The sequence below is a fragment of the Sorex araneus genome, chromosome 6 (assembly GCF_027595985.1).
Source record: "Sorex araneus isolate mSorAra2 chromosome 6, mSorAra2.pri, whole genome shotgun sequence".
Taxonomy (NCBI): Eukaryota; Metazoa; Chordata; class Mammalia; order Eulipotyphla; family Soricidae; genus Sorex; species Sorex araneus.
In genome coordinates, this window is record NC_073307.1 from 142,140,383 (window position 1) to 142,167,287 (window position 26,905).

At 36.1% G+C, this 26,905-nt stretch overlaps 1 protein-coding gene and 1 pseudogene across 5 annotated transcripts in view; one reads left to right on the top strand and one right to left on the bottom strand.

The window, feature by feature from the left end:
• Window positions 1-26,905, bottom strand: part of LRRC4C (leucine rich repeat containing 4C) — a 1,396,500-nt gene that overhangs the window by 699,005 nt on the left and 670,590 nt on the right. The window lies entirely within an intron of this gene.
• Window positions 605-26,905, top strand: part of LOC101545406 (26S proteasome regulatory subunit 4-like) — a 186,495-nt pseudogene continuing 160,194 nt past the window's right edge.

The window sequence follows — 26,905 nt, forward strand, 5'->3', positions numbered from 1 at the left end:
CAAATGTACACATGCACTCAGTACAGCGGTTAAGATCTGGAAGCAGCCCAGATGTCCAACAACAGATGAGGGGATCATGAAGGTGGAAGATGTGGTATATACACATTGTGGTATACTACGCAGCTGTATGGAATGATGAAACAGTGTGGTTTTCTGCAACATGGCTTTTCCTGCCTCTCGGCTTCAGTGTTGAGGGCCCTGCCCCAGCAGCCTCGCTTCCTTGCCTTCCTTACTGCCCTTATCTTGCATGCCATCTGCTACTGTGTGCAACCTGAATTGCTCTATTGCAGAGCCTTGAACCCGGAGCTCACACATTCAGGTGTCCACTCCAGCCCTTTGAGCCATCTCTCCAGGTCTATAGCACAGTGGGTAGGGCGTTTGCCTTGTGCACAGCCAACCCGGGTTCCATTCCTCTGTCCCTCTCGGAGAGCCTGGCAAGCTACCGAGAGTATCCCACCTACATGGCAGAGCCTGGCAACCTACCCGTGGTGTATTCGATATGCCAAAAACAGTAGCAAGTCTCACAATGGAGATATTACTGGTACCCACTTGAGCAAATCGATGAACAACAGGGCGACAGTGCTACAGTGCTACTGCAACGTGAATGGAACTGGAAGATACCATGTTAAATGACGTAAGCCAGAAGGACAACTGCGGGATGATATCACTTATAGGCAGTATTAAGAGCAACTGGATGAGAGTACGCAATGGTTTAAAGGGCGGTAGTGGGGAAGATTGTCTAGATCACTCTTGATCCCAGAGTATAGGCAGGAGAAGAAAAAGAAATGGAGTGAAGGAGAAGGGGAGAGAGGTAGATGACAAGCTTCAGGGGTCAAGGGGCTTCAGGTATATCTGTAGTGTCAAGGAATGAGAGAGCTGAACATCCAAACCACAGCGCCAACAATGCTGAAACCGTGAGACCTCACCTTTCATAAACAAATTTAAAAGATGCTTAATAAGATGGAGGGCTGGGGCTGGGGGTGGGGGTAGGAGAGGGGATCTGGGAACACTGGTAGAGGGAACTGGACATTGGCGGTGGGATCAGTGATGGAACATGGTATGCCAAAACCCCAACTATGAATAACTTTGTAATTCATGGTGCTTTAATAAAATAAAATTTTAGAGAAAAATATGAAAAAACAAAATAGAAAAAAAGAGCTTTGGTGGATGTCCAATGATTCTTGCAAAAATTATCCTGGCAATCATAGGGTGATAAAGAAATGGTGAATCAATAACAATATTTTTAAAGTATAATGACATTTTCTTTTTAAATGGCTATGTTTCAAAATGTAGTTTCTGTGAATTTTCAATTACTGGGCCTGACACCCCCCAATCAAGGCACCAAACAATGAGCTCCTCAGGGGTTGGAGGGATGAGAATTAAATTAACTTTGGGGTCTTTCCATTTCTTACCGACATTAAAATATTTGGCTCATGACTCTTAAACAACTTAATTCAACTTGTTTTTCATTTAAAATCCTTTACGTTATAGATACTGATGCAGCCTGGTAGGACAGTCCATCTGACTTCCAGAGGACCCACAGACAGAGCCCTTTTAGACAGACTCCACCTAGGACCCAAACCTTTGACCACTTTTAGCAGGAAGCAGACAGATGATTTCATCTCTATTGACCCGAATCCCTCTCTTACTGCAGCTGAAGCTTCTTGTGTAAGAGGGAAGAACAATATGGATAAAAGGGAAATAGGCAGGGTAAGATTGGGAACAAAAGCAACCGGTGTTGGCTCAGATGTGTGGAGAAAGGGACCCTCCTACACTGCTGGTGGGAATGCCGACTGGTTCAGCCCTTTGGGAAAACAATATGGACGCTTCTCAAAAAAATTAGAAATTGAGCTCCCATTTGACCCAGCAATGCCACTTCTTGGAATATATCCCAGAGAGGCAAAAAAGCATAGTCAAAATGGCATCTGCACTTGTATGTTCATTGCAGCACTGTTTACCATAGACAGAATCTGGAAAAAAGCAAGAGTGCCCAAGAACAGATGGCTGGGTAGCTAAAGAAATTTTAAAATGGAATACTATGCAGCTATTAGAAAAGATGAAGTCATGAACTTTGCATATGAGTGGACCAACATGGAAAGTATCATGCTAAGTGAAAAAAGTCAGAAAGAGAGAGACAGACATAGAAATGTTGCAGTCATCTGTGGAATATAAAATAACAGAATGGGAGACTAACACCCAAGAATAGTAGAAATAAGTACCAGCAGGTTTGCTCCATGGCTTGGAAGCCAGCCTCACATGCTGAGGGAAAAGGCAGCTCAGATAGAGAAGGGAACACCAAGTAAAGTGTGGTTGGAGAACCCGCTCGGGATGGGAGATGCGTGCTGAAAGTAGACTATAGATTGAAAACGATGGCCATTCAATACTTCTATTGTAAACCACAACACCCTAAAGTAGAGAGAGAACAAAAGGGAATGCCCTGCCACAGAGGCGGGGTGGGGTGGGGGGATAGAATGGGGAATGGGAGGGATACTAGGATCATCAGTGGTGGAGAATGGACACTGGTGGAGGGATGGGTACTCGAACATTGTATGACGGAAACACAAGTATGAAAATATGTAAATCAGTAACTGTACCTCCACTGTAATTAACTAATAAAAATAATAATAATGAATTGAAAAAAATTTGGAACATGGCAGTAAAAAAAGGGAATCATCAATATAGAGTGTCACAAGGAGGGTCTTTGTTGTACCTGATGACTTTGGTGATCTAAACCCTGTTAGATAACTTAGAGAACTGGACACCAGTAGAAAAGCAACTCAGCATCCTCTCACCTGTTTTGATAACCCACATTCTTGAAACAACAACAAAACTGCTCACCCACTTGCACATTTTTAAAGACGGTGTAAAAGACAAAAGGATTCAGGAATTCTTCTTTACCAGACTAATCCCATAATATGTGAGTTTCCTTGCATTTCTTTTTTTTCCTTCTGTCCATTCCTTTAACGAGATGCTGAATTCAGCCACTTGGTCTCCAGTCTGTTGCTTTTAGTAATATCCATTGGAGAACAAGAAACTGAGGACCTGCACTAGCTACATCATTTCCACTAACTTCCATAATATATTTGCAGACTTAGAACTTAATGAAATCAGACACCGTGTTATAAATATCACGTAGCTATACAATTTATTTTATGCTAATTAACACATTTCTGTCTAGATCAGAGATGGTGCCCGGATTGAATACAAGTCTATGATTCACAGGCTAACTTCTGCTCATGTAAGACAAGATTTATGAGTAATAAGGATAACTGGGTATGAGTTTTAACCTCACCATCTTCTGTAGTTACAGCGCGTCCTTTAGTTTTTTAACTTTCAGTCACATCGTTTACAAAGTCCTTTCATGAAATTTTCATAATCGTCAATGTTTATACTTAATTTTATTTTCAGAGAAATTAGATCACTAAAGGTTTAATTAGACTCATCATCAATATCATATTGCTATCTCATGGTAATTTACTGGAGAGATCATCATTTACTCTTTCCTTTTTAATTTACAATTTAAAATGTTTTCTTTTATTCTATAAATTTTCAAATTGCACATATGTACTCTGGGCATAGATAGCATCGAGCAACATTAATTTGAGATGGAAAGAAAATACGTCACAGGAAATTTCAAGATTGTACCCCCTCTCCTCTGGTAATAATTTTTCCACTATTTTTTATATTTTAAAAAAGTTTATTTCTAATTGAATCACAGTGAGATACGCAGTTACAATGTTGTTCATTATTGGGTTTTAGTCACATGATTTTCCAATACCCGTACTTTTAACAGTGTAAATTTCCTACCACCAATGTCCCTGTTAACCTTGGCCCGGCCCCATCCCCATGTCTATGTATGGTAGGTTCTCTCTCTCTTTCTCTCTCTCTCTCTCCTCTCTCTCCTCTCTCTTTCCATTTGGGCATCATGGTTTGCAATACAGATACTGTGAAAGGTTACTATGTATATCCCTTTACCTGTTTTCAACATGCAGTTATTGTCCAGAGTGATCACATTCAATGAATATTGTCATACTGGTTCTTTCTCTATCCTAACTGTCCTTAAACCCCCCCACAACACTTGTGATAAACTTCCATGCATTGACCAGTTCTCCTTGCGACAGAAGAAATGTATTTTATAAAACAGAGTGATAAAGTTTAAAATATTTCTAGGAAAATACTTTCAATTTATACTTAATTACCTGTCTTTAAATAAAAAAAATAAACAGGTTATATCTAATATTTTAGGGAAAATAGAAATTTACTGCAATATTAATTCAACCCATCTATGATGCATTGACATCTTATTGTATAATCTTTTTTAGGAACCTTATGAGCAGTTAATATTGGGAAAATCACATAAATTAAAGAGAAAATAATTTCTACTCCAATTCAAGGCACATTTACTGCTTAGAGAATACAATGACTTACAGAATACAATGACTGCTTACAGAATACAATGACTATCTATCAATTTATGGATGGAGTTTGGTGCCTTTTTTTTCAATTTTTTTTCTAAAATATTAGTTGGGGTAGGGACATGACTCAAAGTACGACACTTGACTTGAATGTATTATTCCATGGTATTAATTCCCATATCACAAAATGATGAGTTTAGTATATATCAACTGATAACTGAATTTAGTGATACTTTTATTTACTGCTAATATTCATTTCCCTTGAACTAAATTATACACTCTCACCCCTGTAATGGTATGTAGGGGTCAGAGTAAACTTTTGGCACTGTTCACTTTGGATTCACTTTATTCCTCTCATATTGGGACGGGCTGCTTTATGCATCTCTGGTGGGAAACCTTTTGAACTATCATTGTTAGGAGCAGAGCAGATACCAAAGGAGAAAATCATCTCCACATACAAAACAAAACAAACAAACAAAAAAGTCTGTTATTTCTAGCTCAATAGTCCAAAGAATTTTGTCTTTTGCATCTATCTCTTCTGAGCTTCTTCAGGTTCTAGAATGAACACTAAGAATCAGAACCCTATCTCCTCATATGAGACAAATGTTTATTTTGAGAATTTCTTTAAATAAATTATTTTTGGGGCCGGAGCGATAGCACAGCGGGTAGGGCATTTGCTTTACATGTGGACGACCCGGGTTCGATCCCTGGCATCCCATATGGTCCCGCAAGCACCTCCAGGAGTAATTCCTGAGTGCAAAGCCAGGAGTAACCCCTGAGCATCGCTGGGTGTGACCCCCCCAAAAAATAAAGAAATTATTTTCCCTGCCTGGCAAAATTACTTTCTGAAAATTATTTTCCTTTCCTTTGCCACACATTACTAATTGCTGAATGGGGGCAATGAGACTGACAAAACAGGAGTGAAAAATGCACACTCTAGTTTCATTGGTGGGTGAATTTCCCAGATGCCATGATCGAGCCCACTGTTAACCCATTATGCTTGCCTAGGACAAATTGGAAGGCTCCCTGCAATTGTGTGAAAAAGAACTAGTTCTACCTTCATAGAAATCTTTTCTATCACATGACCTCAGAAGCACTTCTATCTCTTTCATCCTGTACTTTTTTGGTGTCAGCAAACATCTGTTCGCGGGGGCTACTCCTACGCTCTGCATTTCAGCTCCTGTCACACGATTTGAGGAACTCTGATGTCAGGGCACCAAATTCAACCTCCAATTCAACATGTTCTTTATGCCATCTTTCTAAGCCTCTTCCAAATGTTACCATCAATGTTATTCTATTCACTTTCCTATATCGAGGATTATTCAGAATGTCTTCTTCCATAATTATACATTCTTTGACGTTGATAACTGTCTTAGATGCCATTTCGATGCAAATGGAAAGGATGTAAGATCATAAGCTCAATCTGCCATCTTGATCTGAAGTCAGTTTGACAATGTACAATGATTTTATTAGAAGCACATGCTATTTTTTTAAGGCAACTGGGGACTGAACACAGGGTGTTACATATAAAATGCAAGTGTTCTACCGTTGAGTTAGAACCCCAGCTGTCATCACATAATTTAAACCTTTGTGTAAAAAAATAAAAACTAAAAAAAAGTGAAATTTTAAAAAATTCACTGCAACAGGAAATGGAAATAGTTGAATGTGAAGTAAAAATCAGCATTTTCTTTTCTCTATGTGATCATATTATATCTTCTACACATTGAGGATTTGAGTAAGGAATAATTGGCATAAAAGGAAGGCAAATGGCAGTGGTACAACCAAGAGAGAGAATCCTTGCCATGGGAGAAAAGAAACTTATATTTTTATTTGTTTGTATTTAAACATCTTATAACATGTAAAATAATATACTGTCATGAATATGCATGCATACACATCTTACTTATTCTTCATGAGGTTTTAATATACAATTCTAGATTCACTTTATAAATGAGAAAATTGGTTAGAGATGTTTCTTGACTTGCAAATTTCAGACAATTACTCAGTGGCAAATTTAGTTTACATTTGGGTTTTGCCCTTTATTGATAAGTACAAATTTATCAAATTCTTTTGTGGGAAATTATAAATCTAGTTGACTATTGATTACTGTATGTACTTAATTTTGGACTTCTAGGGAAAAACTGTTCAAATTGGGTTCTTTTCAGTTTAAGCATCCTGCCCTCACGACAGAGCCTGGCAAGCTCCCCGTGGCATATTCGATATGCCAAATACAGTAACAATGATGTATCTCATTCCCCTTACCCTGAAAGAGCCTCCAATGTGGCACTGCTGGGAAGAATGAGTAAAGAGAAGCTGCTAAAATCTGAGGGCTAGGACGAATGGAGATGTTACTGGCACCCACTCGAGCAAATTGATGATCAATAGGATGATAGTGAGAGTGATAATGACCCTTTATTGAGAAAGGTCATACTAGATTCCTCATATTATTTTAACAATAAGAATCTTCATGTTATTCTAACAATATGCTTCCTTATAAGTATATCCTGAGTAAGTTTATCACATACACCCATATCCTCAAGGTAGCTGGATAGTTAATAACTGTAATGAAGCTCCTGAAAACACATTTCTCTTCATTCTCCCCCTTATGAAATTTATTTAGTCTTGGACATGGAGGATCATCTAATAAAGGTTGATATTCTAGGGCTTGCAGTCTTTTTTATATCTAAGAATAAATGAAACCTCAATTTTGCTATATTTGTTCAGGTTTTCAATATTTTTCATGCGGGAAAATTACATCATGGCCAATAAGAAAAAAGATACCTAGAATACTTACTAGAAGTTAGTGTAAGTATATTCTTACTGATGTTGGGAATTAAAATGATACATATAATTTTATTCTAAGATTTTTTCTCAAGTTTATGTCCATGATTATGAGATCAAATTTACTGACCTCTGATAGGAACCTCCCTAATATTCTAAAGGAAAAGATCATAAAGTTATAGTTGTTCATTTTTAAATATCCATAAATATATTTTATACTAATTTTTTGGTATAAAATGCAATGCTTGATGATTAATGTTATTTAAAACAATGCAAGTTTTAATATTGATCATGGATTATTTGGGTTTGTTGGTAAGAAAAGGATAGTGTTTGAAGTATTAGAGAATTATTTTTCATGAGTTAAAATCTGTAGCTATTAAAAATTAGGCTCATGGGGCCTGAGAGATAGTACAATGAGTAAGGTGCTTGCCTTGCATATAACTAATCCTATATTGATCACTGGCATCCTATATAGTCCTCTGAACACTTCCAGTAATGATTCCTGAGTTCAAAGCCAGGAGTATTACCTGAGTATCACTGGGTATGGCCTCCAAACAAAATAGAACAAAACAAAAAATTTGGCCAATAAGGAAACTGAAAAAAAAAAAAAAACAACTAACATCCTATTGTTTCAAATGCAATGCTTATTCCAGGTAAGATATGAGTCAGTGATTAGTTTAGTCTTTTTTTTTGTTTTGTTTTTTTTGGGTCACACCTGGCGATGCACAGGGCTTACTCCTGGCTCTGCACTCAGGAATTACCCCTGGCCGTGCTCAGGGGACCATATGGGATGCTGGGATTTGAACCCGGGTCGGCCGCGTGCAAAGCAAACGCCTTACCCGCTGTGCTATCTCTCCAGCCCCAGTTTAGTCTCTTTTTAATGACAGACATTCTGTAGTATCCAAGGTGCATAGGTCTACCACACAGAAATATTAAAAGTGCTCTGGGGGTTGGAGAGGGAGATCTGATCCAGGTCAGATCTGATTCAGTTCATCCCTAGCACTGCATGTGGTCCCCTAAGTGCCACCAGAAGTGATGCTTAATTACAGAGTCAGGAGTAAGCCCTGAGCATTGGCAGATATGACTCAAAGTCCTATAAACACCTGAAATTATTATTAAAAAGAAAAGAAGAAATAGTGCCTTGGTATTCCCCCTCTCCTAATTTAAATGCTTTACAGCTTTGCTACAATAAAAATGCAAGGTCATAATTTAACTTTAATACCTTCTTAAACACATCTTTCATTTCCCTTATTCTTATATTGGCATGCTCAGTATTTCAATGAGATTTTTAAAATAAGGTTATGCTACTCATCTACATTTTAGATATATTTTTGGTTTATAGCTTCCACTTGTCAGCTAAAGTTTCAACTAAGGAAAAACTATCTTGATGAGTTCACATTAAATTTAAGCATATAGGAGCTGGAGAAATTATATCAAAGGCAAGGTGCTTTGCTTGCAAGCAGATTATCTGTGTTCAATTTCTGTTACCATTTATGGTTCCCTGAGCACCACCAGAGTGATACCTGCATGCAGAGCCAGAGTTAACCTTAAACTCCACTGGACTAATCCTCAAAAAAATTAAAAAAAAAAGGTAGGTGTAATTATATACATACATTCTTTTGCAAAATTAATAGAAAAATGTAAAACTAAGTAATATGTTAATGAGCATGTTCAATTACTATCCATTGAGACAAAAGGCAGCAATGAAGGAGGAGAGAAAAAAAGTTCCAAATTAGTTATATATGTGCTCTAAGTTTGAAAACTTGTTTAATATTTTATCAGATTGAGAAGAGCTAATAACTAAAGTTTTTAAAGCATTTGGTGAGCTATAAGACCATTTGTAATATTGGAGCAGCAAGAGAAAATATGAAACTTTATGTCTGAGACAATTGCAATGGTATATCTCAATATGGAGGTAGAGTTTAGGTCACACCTGGCAGTTCTCATGGCTGATTCAGCTCTGTGCCCAGAGATCATTCCTAGCAGTGCTTAAAGAATCATGACTGAACTGGACTCCATCAAATGTAAGGCAAATGCCCTACTCCTGCTATCACCCTAGCCCAGTATGTCATCTTTATTTAAGGCATATTAGGAAAATATTTAAAAAATTGTGCCCTCATCTATAGATGTCACTAGATTACAATGACTTACCAAATGGGAATGTTTATCACTGAAAGTGTCTATAATGTACCATGACAAGAAGATTTTTATCCACCTGGGCCAGAGCGATAGCACAGCGGGTAGGGCGTTTGCCTTGCATGCGGCTGACCTGGGTTCGATCCCCGGCATCCCATATGGTCTCCCCAGCATCGCCAGGAGTAGTTCCTGAGAGCCTGAGCCAGGAGTAACCCCTGTACACCGCCGGGTGTGACCCAGAAAGCTAAAAAAAAAAAAGAAGACTTTTATCCACCAAAATATTCTATAAATGGATTAGAAAACATGAAAGGCTAGTGATAATTTATTTCATTAGGAGTGATAGCATAGCAAGTAGGGCATTTGCCTTGCACGTAGCCAACCCAGGTTCTATTCCTCCGTTTCTCTCAGAGAGCCCAACGAGGTACCAAGAGTATCCTGCCCGCAAGGCAGAGCCTGTCAAGCTACCCGTGGTATAGTCGATATGCCAAAAACAGTAACAAGTCTCACAATGGAGATGTTACTAGTGCCTGCTCGAGCAAATTGATGAACAACAGGATGACAGTGCTGCAGTGCTACAGAAGTTAAATTTTTTAAAATGCAACTTTCAGAAAGCATTATTTTATTTTTTATAAAGTCCTAGATGGATATCCACACTATATTCTTGACAATTTGAAAACATTAATAACTTTTCCCATTCAAGCAATATTGAGGTATTTTGATTTGGGTTTGTTTGTTTATTTATTTATTTATTTATTTATTTATTTATTTATTTATTGCTGTTTTTGCTTTTTTGGTAAAGCTCAGGAGTTACTCCATGCTCCACACTCAGAAATTACTGTGGTGATAGTAGGGGACCACATGGGAACCCAAGTCAGCCACATGCAAGACAAACACCTACCCTCTGTACTATTGCTCTGCCCCCTCGAGTCATTTTGTCAATTTTTAGTGGTGAAGGCGATCACAAAACACCAAACATAGGTGCTTTGGAAACTTGACTCCAATACTCAAATAGAATGATTCCTCCCTGCTGTGGTGCCTGAATCAATGGCATAAGTCTCCTAGCATATTGTTTTCAAGGACACCAGGGGATTTGTCCTTATGACCACTTCAAACAGAAATAATGAAAGCATTATCTCGTCAGATGAACTTGCTATGTTTCCCCCCAAATCTCTGTAAAACACAGGGAACCATGCCTATGGATTCAAGCCCACATCAACAAAGCTATTTACTTAAATTGTCCCTGTTGGGAAAATGCATTAGTGTCTGTGATCTGTTAATTATAAATAGGCAGACTACTAATGTCTCCTGTAAGGTTTCAGAGACATCCTGTGAAAATTAATCACCATGGAGTTTTTAAAGTTTTGTTTCTCTCCAATGGTTAATTACAGCTCCAGTGGCTCTAAAGAAACTGTACTATAGTGTGTCTATTCATAGTCCTTAAAGTTGCATACAGTCAAAGGGTCAGATTATTTGATCAAAGATCTGGTTTGCTTAGAAAATCACTCCAAAGTGAGCTATATTTTGTCACTCACTCATTTGATGAAGCATTAGGAGGCATTTCATGCTTTATGTTTCAGATGAGGATTTACTAAAGGTTCCCCCAGCCCTGTTTCTTGTTGGAAGGATATAATGATAAAGTGAAGTAACTATATTAAGGCTATTCTGCGGAATAAAATCCTTTGGTCTATAAAGGTATTGTATGGGATTGTAACAAACTCTAACACCTCTAACACCTCTACAGTGGTCATCCAATCATTGAATCTTTAATTAAAACAAACAAACAAACAAGGAAGTAATTCTCTAGAAGCAGTTTTATTTTCCACCTATTTTCATGTTTCAGAAGTCCAAGAATCGCTTGTGAAAAACTGAGGAAAGTGATGTAAAAGGAACAGGCCTCAGGGGAATATGTGATCTACCACACTTCGTATCCTTTCACCGTTGTGAGTCTGTTCTGATGCTCCTTACACATTATTCTCATGATCAGAAACTTATAGTAGAGGGATATTGTTTGTGTCCAATGTTGTAGATTACCAAAATATTATTGACAGAAAATTTTTGAAATTATAAATCAAGGAAACTTATCCTTGTACATAAAATAATCTTGAATTTTAACCTAGTCCATCTACTACTTCATTGAGACTGGAAAAAGAGAAATGAAAAAGGTGAAAAAATTTGTCTCATGAAAATTGATATTCTAGTTCTCTAGTCCCTACTCTTCATTCTAGAAGAAAAAATACAGTGGTTTGAGAATGGTCTCCTGAATACTATACTGACCAGACCCATATTTGTTATTTTGTAATAATCAAACAGATTTATAATTAAGTTCATGGTGACAAAGCTAAGCAACCTAATGTGTTTTTGTTTTGTTTTGTGTTTTGCTTTTTGGGTCACACCCAGCGATGCCCAGGGGTTATTCCTGGCTCATGTACTCAGGAATTACTCCTGGCAGTATTCAGGGAACCATAAGGGATGCTGGGAATCAAACCCAGGATGGCCGAATGCAAGGCAAACGCCCTACCCGCTGTACTATGGCTCCAGCCCCGCAACTTCATATGTTTTGATCTATTTTACAGAAAAGCTCTGACTTCAGTCTTTCATTTGTGTGACTTGAACAAATCATTTTTCCCTTTATCCCACAGCAAGCTCTAAAGTTCTAAACAAGTTTAAAATGCACTTACCTAACTGGAATAAATAAGCATTCTTTAGACAATGAATTGAACATTTTAAACTTCTCCAACATGTAGCCCAAAACATTACACATTAAGACTTAGTAAGACATTGTTAATTTAATTACTGGGAGAAAGTGTGACAGTGCATTCATTTATCTTTTTTAATAAATGTGAAATAACAATAAAGCAGCCAATAATGAAAAGAATGAATAAAATGAGATTTCTCCTTATTTTATGCAGTTTTTGGTCTCAAAAAAGAATTGTTTTGCATGGTAAGCAAATAAAAAGATCAAAAACTTTACTGGTTAAAAAAAGAAATAGACTTCTTATGTTTTTAAGTTCAAAGTGATAGGTTTTAGAAAAATTAACAGATAAGTTTATCATAATTAAATTAGAAAAAAATAATAAAAATGCCCAAGAGCAATGTATTTCTCAAAAGCACAATGGGATATGGTAGAGGGTTATTTGGACTTTTGTCTTGCATACACTGTGGTAGAATATTTTGAACAGATGTTATGTTGAACCCTGAAAACATACTGTCATCAATGGAGACATATGGCTACGCAGTAGAGCACTTGATTTGTATGTGTGAGTTCCTGGGTTAAATTCCCAGTATTGCTTTAACACAATAACTTCTTCCAGAGTCCATTCTGAAGTCTCCCACCATGGATTTATCATGTCTTCTTTAGGGTTTTCTTTAGAATTTTCTTTACTTTTGGACCTTTCTCATATTTTGCAGAATCACATATTTGTTCTCCTTAGAATTTCTTTTCTTTTTCTCTCTCTGGAGAATTCTACATTCTCCTCAGAATAAGTCTACTTCCCTAATAAACAAATTTGCTTTAAAAATTATACACAGGCTGGAGTTTCATGTAGCAGGTAGAAATCTTGCCATGCACACACTGACCCAAGATTGTTCCTTGGCATAACATATACATAGCCCCCCTAAGTACTACAAGAGTGACAACCAAGTGTTCAGAGCCAGGTATAAGCACTGGGCATCAAGGGGTGTAGTCCATAAACCACTTAGTGCAAATATTTTCAAATTTTGCATAGTTACATCAGTGTGGGCAGTTGCAGATAATGATGTTTTTACCATGTATTAAAAGAAAGTACTTTAAGTTATTTGGTATTTTCTTGCTAATTGCCTAAATAAACTATGTTTAATGTCTGATATCCATCTTGATTTTTTTGTAATTTTCTTCTTAATTGTTATTGCTATAAGTAATTTATATTTAGGCACTTAATCCTCCATAGAAACAAAATGGGATAATATTGTAAAAATGAAGAAATGGAAGTTAAATAGAATGATTTAAGGTTTACTCTTCAGAAGTTATATAGCTGAAATCTAAAAGCAGACATTCTGAATTAATGTATATCATTTGAACACAGAATTCTTAACATAAGGTTTATAATCTTAGGTATAATGTACATGGTATATGTATATGTAGTAAGTATATGGTATATATTTAAACTGGTACATGCCAAAATTTTATAGCATCAAACAAATATGGTCAGTAAAAAGATTAATTTAGGTCATTTAAACTTTTCATATAATCTTTTATGAACAAAATTATTCTCTAATTAAGATTAATATCATATGTACTTTAAAATTATTTATATAACTTCTTTATTCATATACCACAGATGGATGATTAGCCTTATTTTTATAAGTTAGATCTCTAATGTGAGGAAAATTAACTACTTTATTTTTCTAAATTGACATTTTCTATATCAATTCTCTTTATTATTAAGCCAAAGGAGCCTTGTAATATCCTTTATTAAGAACATGAGTTCACAAATCAGTCCTATAAAGATGGCATAATCATGTTTCTGAAAGTATTAGTTGAATAAGGAAAAGAGCAACCAATATATTCTAAGAAGCTCAAAATGAACAAATTTGAGAGTCAGGGTTATCAGCTTTCAGCATACAACATGAAGAAAGACAGGTAATAGATCAGCAAATATAAAGCACAAAGATACTTTAAAGTTAGGAATTAGAAGTTTTTTTTTTTATAATGCTAAGGAATAAAAGTGACAGACCGGAGCAGGAGTAGAAAAAGGGTCAGACATATATTATTTTAAATTTTTTACTGGCCATGGCTCCAGATATCCAACTTCATTCTCACAATTTTACAGCAATTCTATTGGAGTAAAGATCTTCCTTTTGAACATTAAAAGAAAAGGAGCAAGAACGAAAACTACCTTCATCTTTGAAACTAAGGAAGTCATAATAATAGAGTCCTATCCTAAAAGGATTCCAAGTATTCATTTATAAGGGCTTTGGTAAATATGAAAGAAATCTGTGACATTGGTTTCTACCATAAATGTTACTTGAAACCCAGTTAAGTTCAAAGAATATGAGTGGAAGCTATCAAGTAACCAAGGAAGCAGGAGAAAAAGGAAAACAATAAGATTCCAAAGCAAAATCTGCAACAAAGTTTAAGGCTAATGTCACCACCACACTGACACGTACGATTTGGTATCTCACCTGAGATCATGTACCAGGCAAGTTAGACAAGAACATATTGGATTGTTCTAATTCAGGTCGTTTCAAAATGAGCCACATTTGCTCCCTTAAATAATTGATTAAATATCCTCATTTTACTGCAGAAAATGTATCTACCCTCACCATTCTTGCCTTGCTTTGAATTATATTGTGTCATCTGTGACTTATTTGCATGATAGTCTATTTGTATTGACAGCGTTCAATGACTTGTAATCATTGCACTGGATGATGCAAAATGCAGGCAATGAGTGTAGGGCCAGCAAGATTTACTTCCCTGTACTCATATCTCCTTTCTCAGAGCTTTAGGGCAAAAATGGAAATAGCAGTTATACAGCTAGTCTCAAAAGAGTTGTCTCGTCAGGAAAAAAAATTGATATAAATCTATTAAAAATAAAATCCCTCTAAAATATTATTAAATATGCATTTGTATTTGGGATTATACTTATAGTGTCTTATTAGTAGTAGTATTTTGTTTTGTTTTGGGGGAGTCCTTACAGGTCCAGACCCACTTCCAGCAGAATTCAGCACAGCTTTGGACCATGGTGATATGGCTTCTGGTGTTTAGGGTCACTGAAATATAATATAGTAGCACAACATTTTCAAAAAGGAAGATAATTACTTTCTTTTAGGGTCATGAAAAACCAATTTCAATATATTACTTGCAAATTGAAAAAAAAGTGTCATTCTTTCAGTGAAACTTGTAGCACTTTAAAAAAATTATTGTGCAGGACCAGAGAAAGTGCGATGCACATGCCTTACATGCAGTCAACTGTGATTTGATCTCTGGCACAACATGATCTCGTGAGCATTGCCAGGCAGAGCCATGATAATGAAACAGAGAGCCACTAGTTCTAATCCCGGAGGCCCATGCACAGTCATGGTGGCCCTGGAAATCCCCTTCATGACAAGGTCAAGATCTGCATCACAATCTCAGGTCCTCACTCTGAGTCTCTCAGTCAGCAGGCCAAGGAGCACTAAGCATCCTATAATTTGCTCCCAACAACAAAACCAAGAAATAATAGTATAAAAAAACTCATGCCACTTTAATATAAAAGGAAGGTAGAAAATTAAATAGGATGTTTTTATTTTGCAATAGAGGTATTGAGTGGCCATTATGTTCGGTCTATAGTCTACTTTTGGCACACAGCTTTCAACCCGAGTGGGTCCTCCCAACATCCTCTACTAGGTGTTCCCTTCTCTGTCTCTGCTGCCTTTTCTCCCAGCATGTGAGGCCAGTTTCCAAGCTGTGGGGCAGACCTCCTGGTTCTTGTCTCTACTACTCTTGGGTGTTAGTGTCCCATTCTGCTATTTTATAATCCACATATGAGTGCAATCTTTCTATGTACATCCAACAGGAGAGAGAACAAAAGGGAATGCCCTGCCACAGAGGCAGGATGGGGTGGTGGGGGTTGGGATGTGGGTGGTAGGAGGGATACTGGGATCATTGGTGGAGGAGAAGAGGCACTGGTGGAAACTATTTGCAAACTAAATACAAACATGAAAGTTCATAAGTTTGTAACTGTACCACATGGTGACTCACTAATAAAAAAATAAAAAAAGAAAAGAAAAGAAAATAGGTAAAGATCACTGAAGTGAATGGACAGTTAGAAGAAAATGTTTTCTACTGTTACACTTGCAAAGAATGACAGTTATATTTAAAATCATCATAAGAATACAGAGTTCCCTCAATGATGTTCTTCTCCACTTACTTATGAAACTGGAGAATAAGAATTCTTGGAAATACATTTAAGCTTTTTAGATCCATTTGGTAGAAAGTGTGACTGTTTTTTAGCTACCATACATCATGCTTTAGTTACGGGCTTGGGCAAAAAAGGGGATTAAACAAAATAAAGAAAACATAAAGAAGAAATTGTACATTGCCAAAGGAACATGGATTCTAGACGAATATTACCAGATACTCATATTAGAAGAACCCTATTTTTTATTATCTATAAGTTAACATAAATGTAGTAGATTAAATTCCTAAATTCACAGGCTTTTATTTAAGGACCTTTTGATGTTAAAATAATTAACATGTAGGAGGCCAGTGAGATAACACAGAGGGTAGGGCGTTTGCCTTTCATGTGACCTATCCTGGAACTCCATATGGTCCCCGTAACCTTATTTTGCAGGAATCAGGAGTGATCCCCGAGCACAGAGCCAGGAGAAAGTTCTGAGCACATACGGGTGTGGCCCACTCAAAAAACAAAATCAAAAGCAGAAACCATTAACAGGTAAAATATGTACATATAAAAATAATTATGTCAAAAGGGATCACTTTAGCCATGTTCAGATAATGACACAATATATGTTTGATATAGCAAGTTGGACTAATCAGATAGTGAGACAAACTACTCTAAAGGTTTTTGTGAATGCTATAAGAAATTTATATTTAGGAATACCAATGTAAAAGCAATAGAAATTAAATGCGGTCACTTTCTTAAGAAAAACTGAAGAATAAGGATGATTACTCACTGTGAAACTTTGCAATATGTATGGTATGTAGAATAGATAAATTGAACAGATTGTGAAGAATATTTAGAAATAGTCATTACAAATTGATTTCAGGAAAATTAAATTCTTAACATTGGTAACAACGAAGCAAGGAAAACTTAAGAAGGACAATGAAGTCTGAACACAGGATTAAGGATAGAGATATCCTGGAATATATGTGGAAAGGGAAGTAGGAAGTAAGTAAGAGGTAAAGTAGGATAGAATATAAATTGAAGTGAGCTTGGTTTTGAAAATGCAGTAAGACATCTGAGAGAAAATAGTCTAGGAAAATCAAGGTAATTTCTAGAAAAAAATGGTGGGAATCTAGTTGAAAACGTAGACTGAAAACAACACTCAGAGAGAGAGCTCACACCAGTGAGAACCACTCATATCAAAAAGTCTGGCAACAAAACAACACTGAGATATCATCTCACACCAAGGAAAGTGGCACAGAGCAAAAAAGTCTTGAAACAGCAGTGTTGGCAGGGTTGTGGTGGAAAAGGAACCCTCACCTCTAGTTGGTGGGAATGCCATTAAATGCAGGCTCTGAAAAGAATGATACAAGAAGCTCTACAGAAAATATGAATAAAACTACCATATGACCCAGCGGTACTACTTCTTGACATCTGTCTCCAAAACATAAGACTATTACTTTTAAAGAACACAAGCACACTTATGTTCATTATGGCACTTTGTGCAGTGATGGGATATGGAAACAAACCACCATTTGCACAATTGGATAAATAAATGTCGTAGTCTATATGTACCATGCAGCTCTAAGAAATAGTAAAACAATGCAATCTGCAGCAACATAAATGGAAGTACAGGATATGATACTATGCCAAGTCAGAAGGAAAAGGTATAGAGGCAGAGCTCACTCACCTGTGAAATGTAAAGATACATAGCAAGGTAGTAACAAAGGATCAAGGGCAATGAAAGAACTGATCCATGAAACTGAATTTTTCTGGAGGGGGACTGGGGTTGAGAAGGAAGTGGGTATTGAATGGTATTGGAATATGTACACTATCATTAAAAATATTTTAAATCACAGTACCACAAGTTAAGTATATATTTGGAAACTGTATGATTTGAGGCAATAAAATAAACTTCCAACAAAAAATACAAATAGCACATCTATGAGTCTCAGAGAATTTCAACAATAGGTTTTAAAAAAAAGGATAAATGGCATAACTTATAAACATGAATATGATAACATTAATGTTTAATGAAAACAAATTTTCAATTTTTTTCAAGACTTTTCTACAAAAAAGAATTAAAAAACTAAAAGGTGAAAATTTTGGCTATGATACTTTAAAAAGTTGTTTTTAAACCAGTTTTTTTCTTTTTTAGTTAATAACCTGTAAGTATCACTGTATCACTGTCATCCCGTTGCTCATCGATTTGTTCAAGCAGGCACCAGAAACATCTCCATTGTGAAACTTGTTATTGTTTTTGGCAATACACCATGGGGAGCTTGCCAGGCTCTGCCGTGGGAGCGAGATACTCTCGGTAGCTTGCCAGGCTCTCCAAGAGGGATGGAGGAATCGAACCCGGGTTGGCCACATGCAAGGCAAAAGTCCTACCAGCTGTGCTATCGCTCCAGCCCAACCTGTAAGTATTTTTAAATTGCATCACCTTTTAAGTAGACCAAAGAGCAAAACATATTTAGACGATGATAAGCTTCTTGGGGATAGAGACTCAGTATTAATTGGTTAGAAACAAAACGATTATATACCACCACAGTTCATCTAAATGGCAACCAAAAAATTAGAATATCCACAGTGTTAGTTAGCTAAATCTCTGAAAGTATGTCAGAGTAAACTTCGCACTTAGCAAGACCATTATCAATTGCAAAGGCTCTTTCCCAAAATTGCAATTTGAGGCTGAGCAATGGGATTCCTACTGGGTCCTCAATCTGTCCTGTCAGCTCCTCATCCCTACACATGCAGTTTTCAGGTTTCTCATGTGAATGAATCTCTGTCTTTCAACAAAGGGCTGGAACACGGGTCTGCATGTTTGAGATGCTGACTTGCAGCAAACAGTGCATATCGGCCACCAACGCTTAATGAAGTACCTTCCTGCCTGCTCTCGACCTTGCCAAGAATGCTACGTGTGCAGGAATCAAGAAACCTGGGAGGCCATATGTTGTGGGTCAGAGTCTGACCAGATTCCCCCATCCAGCTGTCACTCTGAAAGTCACAACATCCTATGCACACACATTTTTAATATGCTTACAGGTCTCTTGCATTTTTGCCACAGGAGAACTTTGATTGGAAGTGTTATATTGGGATAATTCAAAACAAATTTTCCTTCTGATTTCCAGCTTGGAATGGGGGAGTTGCAAATACTAGCGAATGCTATCTTATACATTTATATCAATTAACTATAATTCTGTTTTTGTTTTTTTTTTTGGGGGGCCACACTGAATGATGCTCCGGGATTACTCCTGACTCTGTACTCAGGAACTAATTCTGGGAGTACACGGGGACCATCAGGGATGCAGGGGATCCAACGTAGGTCCAAAGTGAGCAAGGTAAACATTCTGGCCGCTGTACTATCTCCCCAGCCCCCATTTAGAATTATTTTAAAGATAAGTAATATTATGCATAAATTAAAATACACACCGTGAAAGCAAAGATTTCTCTCTTGCCCATCCCTTCAGTGACCTACAATAGACATTTCGTTTACATCCTTCCAGAAATATTCTATGATTGTAATGATCATTTTATCAGTACTACAAAATGAAATCACTTTATTCATATTATACAGCTTTTGTTATAGTCAGCAACAAATCCTAGAAATCTTTGCTAGCATTTCACTTTATGGAACAATGACAATTTATTTCCTCAATTGCTTGTCCATAGGGATTTCTAATCATGCTCTTTTCTGATGATATTATTTTATTGCAAATAGTTCTTTAATATTCAGTTTTGTGGAAACTGAGTTCCAGAGAGATGAAAGGAGTGTCCTAGGGCCACATAGCACATACAGGGCCCAAACAGAGCAAGGACTGGCTGAGCAGAGGGTGGAAGCCCTGGCACCATGCAGGGGGCACACCTGAGCACCACGGGGGTGCCCATGACGTTAAACTTAGTGACACACTGTTCTACTTAATGTAATATAGAAAAATACTACAATTTACATGTCAAATCCGTACAAGATTTTGAGACTTTTGGGTGTGGGGGGGCGCCCTCCAGTGGTTGCTCTCCAGATATGTGGCTGGCGCAAGGGGTCAGGGTCCCCGAAGCATGGACCCCAGGCCTCTCAGACCACAGTGGTGATGCCCAGGGGATCACCTGGTTCTGGGGATTGCACCTGAGCCCTCCATGAACCCTGAGCCCTGAACTCTCTCCCTGACCCTAGCATTCTTAATTTTATTATTATTATTTATTAAAATAAATAGCTAATTATTATTATGTATTGGACTGGAGTGATAGCACAGCATGTAGGGCATTTGCCTTGCACGTGGAAGACCCGGGTTTGTCCCTCTCGGAGAGCCCGGCAAGCTACTGAGAGTATCCTTCCGCACAGCAGATCCTGGCAAGCTACCCGTGGCGTCTCACAATGGAGATGTTACTGGTGCCCACTTGAGCAAATCGATGAAAAATGGGATGACAGTGCTACAGTCCTTAGTTTTGAACTTTTCAGCACTTTTGTATGATTATAATGGCAGATTAAATTACCAGTCAGAAATTCCTGTGTTATCCATTTATTTTAAATATAAGTAGCACATGGCAGAGATAAAAGACAATTGACTTTTAGTTACACTGACCCTGGTTTGAAATGTAATATATTTGCTTATTCATTAAGTGTCTTTGGACAAAAGATTTAACCTCTCAGAGTCTCAGATTTTAACATAGTTTAAACTTTGGGAATCATCCTTCTAAACTAAAATAGCCCCAACAATGTAGCTAATAAAAAAAAAAGGAATGAAAAGGAAAAAATAATTCAATTTAATGAAGAATTTACATCTCATATGACTTAAGTCATCAGTCCTCTAGATACCTACACAAGAATTACTCCAATTAATTTCATTGGAGTTTTCTAATCCCTTTTTCAAGATCTGTTTACCCACTGCTGTAGAAGTATCTTTACCTCCTGCAATCTATGTAATCTATCAAGTTCACTGAATAAACTATTAGCAAAGTTCATACAAACAACCGAGAGAAGTGTCCTCAGAATATGATTATTTTGTAGCTCTGCTTGTGTTTTCTTCCAGTTGAGGAAGTTTTGAGGTCAAAATAGAATCATCATTGCATTTGTATGATTAGAAAGAAATTGATCAAAGCTATCTATGCTCTACTCTGATCAATACCCCCACTCTGAAAATCTAGGTGTTGATGATATATTAATAATACATTCATTCTAAAGACATTTATCTTTACTTAAATTTAATTTTAAAAAAACCCAACTTTGATTTTCACAGATTTTTATGTGTCTGGGAAAGATAGTTTTATTTATCTCCTATATATTCTTTCATTTTTGTTTTTGGGTCACACATGGTGTTTCTCAGGAACTTCTAGCTTTACACTCAGAGATCACTCCCAGGGGTACTCAAGGGACCATAAAGGGTTCCAGGGACCGAATCGGGGTCATCTGTGTGCAAAACAAGTGCCCTGCCCTCTGTACTATTGCTCTTGACTCCCACACACTATTGAGAATAACTGTATGAACTACGGAGTATCAAAACCACTCCCTCTGTAAAAAAATTAAACTTAGAAGGCTTTAATCTATTTGGACATATCCTTTAATTCCAGGCTCACTTTTCTTTCTTCCATATAACTTTCTCTGCATGTCACTTGTTAGTACCAGAAAAGTATGATTTTGCTTTCATAACTTCTTTTAGAATTTTTTTTTGCTTTCATAACTGCTTTTAGAATTTTTGTTCTGCATCTTAGCTTATACAGGAAACAAGGTAACCATATTTTATGCACTTTCAGTGATACCTCAATGAATATACTACAAATTACTCTGCATGGATGTTAAGCCTCTTTATAATTTGTCCATTATTTATAAATAGATCTACAATAAATAGATCTATAATAGTTCTATCTCTGTTACTTCTGGACACCAATCTTATCAGAATATGCTTTTTCCTCTTAAATATTTCATTTACTTCTTTACTGTCATGCACTTTTATTGAGGATGTCTTTCAATTTAGAGTGATTTTCCTCCATTATTCAGCCATGTAAAGTATATTATTTTCAAGTATGATGAAGTCTTGACTACATTAATTCTTGACCAAATCAAGAATTGATTAAGTCTTTGGGGCTGGAACGATAGCACTGCCAGTAGGGCATTTGCATTGCACGCAGCCTACCCGGGTCCAATTCCCAGCATCCCGTATGGTCCCCTGAGCACCTTCAGGAGTAATTCCTGAGTGCAGAGCCAGGAGTAACCCCTGTGCATCGCCAGATGTCACCCAAAATGCAAAAAAATAAAAGAATTGATTAAGTCTTGACTAAATCAAGTCTTGATTAAATCAATCAAGCTACAAATGTGTCCTCTTCTTTAATAAAGAAAACTAAATGCATATTTCCTATCATTGTATTATCCATACCTAAGTGTGTGTACATATATGCACATGTGTGTATGAATATATATATATATGTATACATACAGTTCTTTGAATTGTCTTTTGAAGTCCAATAGCACTTCATTTCAATGACTAATCTTACTCTGTTATAGATGGATGGATGGATGGATGGACAGATGGAGAGATAGATAGATGATAGATAGATGGATAGATAGATAGATAGTTTGTTCCCAAGTATTTGAACTACCATATTAGCATGCAGTGCACCTATTTTGTTTACCACTGTTTACCCTACATTCAAGGTATAATAAACATTTTGAAAAAAATTCATATGGAAAATGCACATTCTTGTTAAAATCTTCTGTGCTCGTTTCTTATACATTTTAAAGCTCCACTGTTAACTTTAGTTAGAATTCAATACGTTTTATTTTGAATCAGATGTATTTACAATTCTTTAGGTCACAAACAGTTTAGTATAACAATTATAGTGGGTTCAAATGGAATGATAGAGAGATAAATGAATGCAAACTCCCCACAGCTGTAAGTCATGACATGCCTGCATTAATCACATACATAAATATTATTTCATTTGATGGAAAGTCATTGAGAGGTCAAGGAGGTAAAATTTGCATAAAAATATGTCATTCCCCCACATGGAGGAAAACGCATTTCAAATACATCATTAGCTGCAGGGAGGACTAGTACAGACTCTAAAACCCACCAGGCTTTTTTTACTGCCACATTCATTTTCCTCTGTGCTCACCGAAATGAAAAATTCCTGTACCTGCGTAAAACAACAAGCTTGCATCTTCTTTCATCCCTCCCTGGTGAGAATTCCAGCTAGGAGAAGTCATCTTGTTACATTCCATTGTCAGAGTGATGCTGGTGAAGCCAGGGGAAATCACAATGGCTCAGAAGTCAGGCCAACTGCACGCATCAGGAGACCGCCTTTGCTCTGGGATATGTACACAGCAGTTGCTCAAAAGTGCTGCATTGCCCACACTTTCTAGCTGGCATTTGCCTAGCATGTCTCGGATAACACTGAGGAGATGAATTTGCCTCTGTACAGTCAGCCCTTTTTTGGAATATGCATTCATGCCACAGCAGTTTGGGGTAGAAATTAAGACAAAGATATCAGGATTTAAAGCACATTTTGCATGTTTCGCTAAATTTTTAACATTGTCCCTGACCCTTATCCTTATTTGTAAAATTATGCAAAACTATATAAGGGTACTATGATTGTTTCAGTCCTTCAGAGGATGTCAGCTCAACAAATACTGACAGATACATATGTATTTAACAAATAATGATCTATTATCATTTTTTTCCTGGTTTTCTTCTAGATTGTTTAATAATCTTCTGGACTTATGACCAAGGACTGCAAATACCAGACTCAAAACTGAGCTTGAAAGGGAAAAATTTTAATTAAAAAACTTGAAATTGTACATATTTCTTGGAGAGAATTAATACTTAGAAAGGTGAAAAAGAAGTATCAGTAAGAAAACAGGAAAGAAGAGTAGAAGAGAAGAAAGCCGTCATTTTTTTAGTACCTCTTATGTAGACAGAACTTTGAGTTTTTGTATATATTGAAAACAATACAAAATGTGGAGTAAACATATAAAATAGAAAAGACAGAAAATGAAAGAGAAATGTAAAATCACTATTGGAAGATTACTGTTTAAATAAAAGAAGTTGCATAAAACAAAATTACATAAAGGAAACAAAATAATAAACCAATGTATCATAAATAAAGCACATTCATTTCCATTTTTAATACTCAAAGCATCCTATATAAAAACTGGAGGAAGAGTCATACCAAGAAAATTTGGGGGTGTTTTAAAATTTCCAAATGAGAAAAAATAATTAAGCTTTGTAAAGGAAAATGACTAAGGATTCCTAATTATCAAAGATTTGCAGTTCAAAACATGCTAAACTCTGGGGTAAAATGGATCACTGTATTCAAAACTCTGAAAAGAAAAATGGCTCCCAACCTATAATTATGCAGCCAGCCAAAATACTAGTTATATACTTAATATTTATGTGATACTTAGTGTATTAAAAATACTGTATAATTAGCAAACTCTATTCCGTCAGCTATTATCATTATCCTCATTTTAAAATGATAAAATAGAGTGTCAAATGTGACAAATTATTACCACTGCCATATGTTAAGAATAGGATTTAAGTCCCACCCCCAATCCAAATATAAACTAGTAGCCAAACAAAACTATTGCCTTTAATCCATGTGACTTTATTGTGTAATAGGAAATCCATTCTTAACTAAATTCAAGTAAATATGTCCCTATCTCTAAATACTACAGAAATAACTATATATTATTTATACAGTAACATTTTATAGCTACTTAAGTAATCAGGCCAAAAATTTAAAAATATTTAATTATCATGAGTAGCTTGTTATTCTCTCATCACTAAAGACCTTTTCTTAATTTTACTACAAATATTAACATTAGCATTCCATTTGATTATAAATTTGATGATGATGTCTATGAACTGAGCTCACCCTCACTGTGAATTGAAATGCAAACATATTCAGTAGGATGAGAAATATTTTAGCAGACTTTGACTGTTTTAAGGTCTTCGTTAGAAAATAGGTTTCTGAGGAATTTGACTTTTCCATTGACCTAAATATTCTTTCAGCTTTCCATTTCTCTGGGATGTGTACTACCTAATTGAAGTAGTTTCATAACCACCCTTGTTCTTCACATGTTTAATGACACAATTCAATAGTTCATCAGTCACTTGGCTAATAAGCATTCTCTGAAGCCCATGGAAAAGGAGGGAAATGTTCCCTTTATTCTTACACTGTGTATTACATTCCCCAAGCATGTATTATTATTATTCTTATTACCCAGAAGAACCAGCATAATTTTCAGTTGGATAAATCATAAGTTGGTTGATTCTCAAGCTGCCTGGGTTATTGCTTAATTTCATCTCAGAGTTTATAGTCAGGAACACTGGGAATATTCCAGATAACTCAAAGCTACTTTCTTTCTCTATCTCTCTAATAGCTATATGACCAAATTAAAAAATAAACTAACCAACCACTAAATTCTTATGTAATGGAAGATCTCCACGAATAATTAGTCATTTATTTCATGCATGAAAGAAACAATAAAATTCATGAAAATGCAGAACTAACTGTACAGATAGAGATAATTATTTTAGTCCTTGGAATGTACTGATTCTTAAGTGACTTTTGGAGCTAGACGTTTTTAGAATGGTTACAAAGGACATAGCCCTCTTTTTCTAAAACTAATACCTTAATTTTATGACAAAATGCATCCTTGGTTCAGTCTGGGATCCTGGGAATTCTTCCTTCACTTCATGTCTAAGAGTAAGGCCTGAATTCAAGTGATTCTCATTTCTACCACTTAATCTGAAAATTTCACTAAATAACATGAATTAAATGTAAATTTTGATGCTCCAAATAATACTAACTTCTTTGTTTCAGTAACTGAAAAGTAGCTATTAAGAGTGATATTTATATAATAATCTTTGGTAGCTCTCTTTGCACACTAATGTAAAAGTGTCCATATATAGAATGATATTTGGAAGATAAAAGAAAATAAACAGCTCTGGTTTTACATCCCTTCAACTACTGGATCAATTATCACTATCTGTGACTCCAAATTTTTTTCAATAATTAGAGGCGCTTATTTTTAAAACCAAGTTCACTTGTTTGTTTTTTGTTTGTAAGTAAAAACATCTTAATGTGTTATGCAACTGAGAAGATGCAAACATAGGAATCCCTTGACCCGTACGTATATAGTGTTCTAAATATCAAGGATATGAAGATAAATAAGACATTATTTTTACTATGCATTATCTCTCTAAGTCTCCTATTGATACATGTTATTCTTCCACTCTTCATAACATACAAAAACATTGCATAACATTGATTTTCTTCTAATTGTAATACTCAAATAATAGTGAATTTTCCTTCAGTTAGTCTACTTTTTTACTGTTTTCTCCTTACTATTTGAGCATCATTACTAAACTATGGACATAAGCTATAATCTGATAAAATCCCTTGAGATTTACCTACCCACCTTATGCAATACTCATGCTACTACAATATGAAGGCTTATGGATACATAAATTGATTTATTCTTATTCATATTAATAAAAGACAAGCATATAAATCATTGTTACTATTATTGAGTGCATTAAGAACATCTTAAAAACCCTGCTTAAATTCACATTATTTTTGTTGTATAAAACTTTATTTACTTATTTCCTTTGTCATCAAGCCTCTGAAAAACGTTTTGGGGCACTTGCGGGTCATAGTGGCTGTGCTAAGAGCTTTTCCTGTCTCTGTGCTAAGTAAGGGATCACTCTTGGTGGG